Genomic DNA, 6817 nt, shown 5'->3' on the forward strand with positions numbered 1-6817 from the left:
ATATTGATGATTTTTTTTTTTAAATCAGGAGAGAAGTATTGGATTGTGACTGAGGGTGGGTTTCTTTGTCAAGGGCCAGCTTTCAGATTATTGGTTTTCTCAGTATCTTGGTGATACTGGGCAAGCTACTTAAGTGCTGTGTTACCTCATCTGTAAAATGGACAACTGATAGAACATAATGCATACATTAAGTGATATAACAATTGCAAAGCCCAAGTCAATGACTGTAAGCTCATATTATTACTATGAGTACATTCTAAAATAAAAATCAAGATTAACCTAAACTACAAAGTCTATTTCAACTTTCAAGAAAACCCTTAAATTCAACAAGGCATGGCATGATAGCTCTCTAAAACCACAATCCCAGTAAGACCGAAAACTTTCCAAACCAAGACCATCTATGTTGTTTGCATCAACTGGCGATTGGGTCCCTTTTTATTTGTTATGTCATGCATGCAGGGCTGGTTAAAAAGCTTTTTAAACAAGAGCCCAATGAAACCGCAGAAGAGAAAAAGACAGGGAGGGAAAATAATCCTTACAGGCAAGTGACAGAATTCAGAATCCAGGCATGTGGTGAAGCCCTAAGCTCAAAGTCTTTGCAAGCTAAGTGGTCGATATGGCTGCCTAAGATCATCCCCAATATGGCCCTGAGAGAACAAATAAAGGACCTGGCAGCCCCGGGGAAGAGAGAGGGAAGCACTCAGCTGAAAGATTGACTGATCTTGCCACAGATCAGATGGATGGTTCTAAATGACCTGTAAAGACATTCCTGGAGCCCTGGGCCACAGCATTAAGAGCCCAGACACCACTGGCACTTCTGAAGTAGTTATTAGTGACTGAAGTTGCAATTGACAACTGCGACTTCAGTTTCAAGTATGTAATGGTTTAACGGCATCAACTTGAGGAAAGGTTATATCTCCTTGTGTCTGGTGTGCTGCTGACACTTAAAGGAAATAATTGGTAGATTTAGAGCAGAGAGAGAGAGAGGCCAGTGGGTAGAACACGAGGGGTGGTTGAAAACCTAAGGTAAAACCTAGGTGTGATTGTGTGAAACAGAGCCAGGAATTCTCTCGAGCAGCAGTCCTTTAGTTGTATGCACACACAACCCCATGCACACAGACACCACTCACCATCCCCAATCCAATCTTCTGAATAACAGCCAAAGACCATAAGGTCTCGTGTTTTTCCCTCTCTTGAGCACCGAGTCACAAGAACTCTTCACTTGCCTATGCTTGCCAGTTGGCATGCACAGCGATTCTAGAAATGCCACACTGAACAATGAAAGAAATGTGCTTTCCCTGCACCTTTGGGTGTGGGATGTCTGTAAAGGCGGTAAGACCTTTTTGTTCTGCCCTCTGGTCTGCAGCTTGACACAAACCATCAATAAGATATGTAGCTTCCACACCCACCTGCTGTCATCATGTTTCAATCAGCAGGATATGGTTTCAGGGAGGTGAGGAAGGATCATGTTGGCAGGAGGGAAGTGGGAAATGGACCTCAGGCAAGGAGGGAAACATGTCTGTGTGTACATATCTGTGCACACACCTGTGTACATGTGTGTGTTGTTTCCCGTATGCAGTTAATTCCTCCACAAGTCCCATATGCAGAACTACCTTTGCCTTCAGAAAAATAATGCGAGTGCTAATTGCCATCAAATTTACCCAGATTTTGATCCCAAGTACTTTTAATTTAGCTATGTTGACACCAGGAGGCTTTCCTTTATAAGACATTGTTTCTAGTACTTTTATTAACAGGTGACACCTAGTTTTGTTTTGTTTTTTGACATTTGCAAGTCTCATAAGTAGCACTACTGAAACTTACATATTATAGAAATAGTATTTTCCCCCGTCCTTCCTCACTTTCCATTTTTCTCCATCCCTCCCTCCTTCCTGCCCTCCCTCCCTTCCTTCCTTCCTTCATTTCTTCCTTCTTTCCTCGCTTTCTTCCTTATTTCTTTCCTTCCTTCTCTTTTCCTGTTTTCTTCTGTTTGTCTAGTGCTGGCAAGTATCTATCAGAGTAATAATGCACACTTACACAATACCATTTATGACATTGTAAAGCACATTAATAGGTTGACGTACACTGCAATGAAGACTTGGAGAATTGATCAACTTTCGGTCTCGATGAAATCACTCGTAGTTGCCATTGACTGAAAATGTTTAGATGGGACTCTGACAAGGCAGGTATGGTGTATACCGTGACGCCTATGAAAAGTGTTAAGGGAATCATTGGAATTCACCTTTGAGATGGGTTCCAAGGTTTGTTTTGTCTGGGAAAGCACCAAGATAAAGTGAAAGGCATAAAATAGAAAAAAAGAAACAATAAAACAAGTGGCAAATGAAAAAAAATATATCAGCCAAAGGTTGGCCTGCCTTGCAACCTGGCACTTCTCCAGTGGAAGATAACCCGTGGCTGACAAGGGCATCCCCATCCCTGGAGCCAGCGGGAGTTGGTTTAATCAGGTGCATCTTGTGGACCATTGTTATGTAGAACAGGCTCTGCGCTATATTGAGCCAACAGAGCTGCCTCCTCACTCTAATGGCATAGTATTCACCTGGGAGGTGTTAAATCTTCAGTCTATTCCTAGAGGGACTTCATGTTCCCCGTAATTAATTCCTCCACTGGATGTCTGTATAACTCCATACTCTAGTGGTCATTATGAACTGGTGTGATGGCTCCTGGAGACAGCTCCAGGGCTTCCAGCTCGGTGTTTTGGGAGGCCCATGGAGACCGCTCGTTGCAGCCCTTAGGAGAAAGTGACGTGAGTTTCACAGGCACACGTGCATACACACGCAGGGAGACTCACTCAGGAGAACTGCTGAGATGGCTTTTATTTTGGCATAGGAAATGCTTGTCAGACACATCAGCTGATAGCATCCACGGAGCTGGAAGAAGGAAAATGAACTGCATTACAACGAACTCGGGTTTCATGAGCAAAAGCTGCACGCTGACATTTATATTAGCTTCGTTTGACATGTCCTGACGGTTCAGATTGGATGAAGAGGAACTCTCTCCCATGTTCACCCACCCCATCCCATAAAGTGCACCTTTCATCCCAGCCCTGTAGAGGTAATAGATCATGCAAAATGTTGCAATTTCCTGCTATTTCCTCAGAATGCAGAAAAACCTGGATAGTCAAACGCATCACATTCTCTATAGAATTTCTAACTATGGGAAGGAATTATCCATACATCGAAAGCATAGAGAAGCATTCTAATGAAAGCAGTGGTCGTCGTACTTCTTCAATCACTAAGCCAGTTTAAAATGCAGATTCCTGAGCCTACACTCTACATCAGCAAAAACTATTAAGCCCTAAATAGGACCTGGAAATCTGCATATTTAACAAGCAGATTCTCACTATATTATAGTTATGACTGTGGATGTTAATAGAGTATAACAGATATTAATAGGATATGATATCTATTTTTGAAAATTATTATTTTAATATTATGTAGTTAGTAATAATATGCACAATTGTATTCATTTAACATTATTATCATATAGTGAACTCGGTCTATGTGTCAGACTGTGAGATGTTTCAGCCATTTAGAAGCCACCAACTAGTGAAGCAGAGCAGATGGAGCTCAGTGTGTGTCAAACCACACTGCAGTTAACTCACAGACTTGAGAGTTTTCACCAGCAAGGCGAACATTCCCACACTGCAGAGGAGGCACAGGGAAGTGAATTCATGAAGCCAATTTTGACTCTTGTGCTTGAGATTTCTCAGGCTAATGAAATAATCATTCTACTCATCATAACCACAGATCTTTAGTGGGGATTATCTAGTATATTCCTCATGCTCAGCTTCTGAAGCAGGTAGTGTATTTTTTAAAACCATTTGGCTAATGAAGAATGTGAACTGTAGTGATCTCAAGTAACTTGGCCCACTGTCACCCTCCTAATAAGTGGGGTAGCAGAATTCAAACCCAGGGTCTCCCACCCCAGGACTCAGCTCTTAGTCCTCATGTGATATATTCATCTACTCGTTCATTGTCCAAGGATGCACTGAAGGTCCATAACCTGCCAGTTTTTAGCCCAAGTGTAGGGGATACAATAGTGCAATAGAACAAATACAGCAAGTACTATAGTGGGGGAAGAACAAAAACTTGCTTCTCCTGGTGCTGTTAGAGAAGACTTCCAGAGGAAGAGGACTTAGAGGGGGCGACAAGGACAATAAGGACAGAAAAAAATGAACCGGCAGTGCAAACACTGGAAGTGAGAACGCATTTGGAGAAGTGGTCAAGTGAATACACTTTGAGACTGTGCACTTCACATGCTACTGCCCAGCAAATGAAATGGAAAACTGCCACTCACTTAATCAGTGAGGTCTGCTGAACCACACAATTCACACCAACTAAGCACATGTAGACTTAGGGGATTGGCTCAGACTCATGATACAGTGAGGAGGATATTGTCCTTCAGAGAAGTGATGTGGTGTGCTGGAAAGAATGTTGGCTTTGAGTCAGATCTGTACACAGTTCTCTTCTCTCCACCTTTACTAGCTGGGTAACATTGAGAAAGCATTTCCCACTTTCTGATCTATAGTTTTCCTAGTCATACATGAGTATGATATAACATAACTTCTGAGGATTAGTGATAATGCATTTAAAGATCTGACGTACAACACAAACAGCAAAAGCAAAGCCAAATTACACACTGAGAAACGTATTTGAGACACATTTGGCAAAGCAATAATCTCATTAATATAGAACATTTCCTGCAAACTGATAAGGAAAAGACCAACAAGCCTGTAGAAAAATGAACAAAGGATAAAATCAGAGAACTGATCCCCAAAAAAGAAATACAAAGAGGTCCTAAATACATGATATTTTAAAAAAATGCTTGCTTTCACTCGTGTTAAGTACAAAAATCTTTTAAATGATCAAAGTCAAAAGGTTTACCATCATTTTATGCTAAGGATGAGGACCAATAGTTTTAGCAGTCTCTATTAAAAATGGAAAAAATCAGACTCTGTAACCCTGCAATTTTACTTTTGTAAATTTATCATGCAGATCTACTGACACGTGTGTGCAAAGAAGTATGTATGAGAATGTTCACTGCAACATATTTTGATATAGCAAATTACTTGAAACAACTTAAACGCCTATCAAAGGGGATCTGATTCAATAAGTCATGGTAGAGGGAAACTGCGTAATACAAAGCAGCTGCTGAAATGAATGAGGCAGCTCATTCATGCATTGTTATGGAGTGATCTCCATGATAGGAAACAATATATTTACACAATGATGCTTGCATATGCATAAAATATCTCTGGAATAATACACAATGATCTGATGACATTGTTTCCCTCTAGAAAAGGTAACTGAGAATCTTGAGGAGAGAATGAGTGAGAAATTTTAGCACTTTCAATTTGTACCTATTAATAATACATATATACTTTTTAAAAGAGCCGACATTTTAAAAATACAACAAATGGAATATAAAGACCAAATATATGGTGTTCCTTAATACCATTTCTTGGATGTGCTATTAAGAAGGGTGGAATGCGCTTTAACATCCACCCTCTCACCTTGTGTGCCTTCTGACAAATGTCCCTTTTTGTACCTTGGAATAGCCTATTATTGATAAAGAGATGCCATAAGTAATATTGGGACAGAACAAGTGGTCAGGTTAGTTTATCACATATGCTTTTGAACAATCTTGGAGCTTTGTGGACCTATACTCTGTAGCTGCCTGCAAATTTCAACTCCATCGAACATTTGCTATCTACTTGACAACACTTGACAATTTTCTTTACCTCTCTGAACTTACTGCATTTAAAAATTAGAGGAAAATCGTTGTTTTACTAATGACAAGAGTACTAAACGAGATTATGAACTTACAGTACAACAATGGATATACAGTTGCTCAATTTTGCTACTGCACCCAAGAAGAAAATGTCTTATTTGCTTTGTGTATGCCTTCTTCTTACCAAAGTTAGCATTCAGATATTGCTGAGCTACTTTGCTCTTTTCAATTATAATTTTTCAAAGCCCTAATAAAAGCATAGTTTCTTGTTCTTGGTCTCAGACAGTAACTTTCAGCATCATCTTGGAAAAGTCACTTGTTCTTTCTGTTTCAGTCTTTTCATCTGCAAAATGATGATAATCATAATTGCATCATTTGTACATTTCAAGTGCATGTGAAAAAGTGTATTTACACATAGCTGTTTAAAGTCAAAATTTCTTTAATAAATAAGTCAAAGCAGCTGCTTTACACCATGTAAAATGTTAATCCCTGCAACGAGGCACAGGCTGGGTGTCTTGCAGGACCGATCAAGCCATACACACATCCCCATCTCCAGCCCCATCCCTGCAACAAGCCCTTTGCAGTAAGCAGGCTATGTTTGTTTTGGCTCCTTTATATGTTGATATAAATTCATATTTTAATGGGTAATTGGCAAGTAATTGTGGGAGAGAGATTGTCTTGTAGAGGTCTGAATAATGGTTGAAGGAGATTGTGATTGGATATGGAGCTAACAGAGGGCAGAGAAAAGAGAGAAAAAAGAAGAAAAAGATCACAATTATTTTGTAGGATTTACAGCCCTGAGATTTACAAAGAACACCAGGGCGGAAAGTCCAGAACCCTCCTGCTGAAAGGTGGTAAGACTAGTTTAGGGGAAACTTGAACAAGGATGGCACAGTGGGGCAGGAAAGGCCTACATCCTTGACAGCTGAGCAGGGGGCATCAAAGGTAAGAGTGTAATTGGTCCCAGGTGACTGAGAAGAACCTTATGGAACTAAGAAAAATTCTGGGTTAGATTTTATTCCAACTGACCCAACTGGATCCTGCCCTTAGCCTATAAGCATATAATTTT

The sequence above is a fragment of the Carlito syrichta genome, unplaced genomic scaffold, assembly GCF_000164805.1.
Source record: "Carlito syrichta isolate Samal-C Ts95f unplaced genomic scaffold, Tarsius_syrichta-2.0.1 Scaffold304274, whole genome shotgun sequence".
Lineage (NCBI taxonomy): Eukaryota > Metazoa > Chordata > Mammalia > Primates > Tarsiidae > Carlito > Carlito syrichta.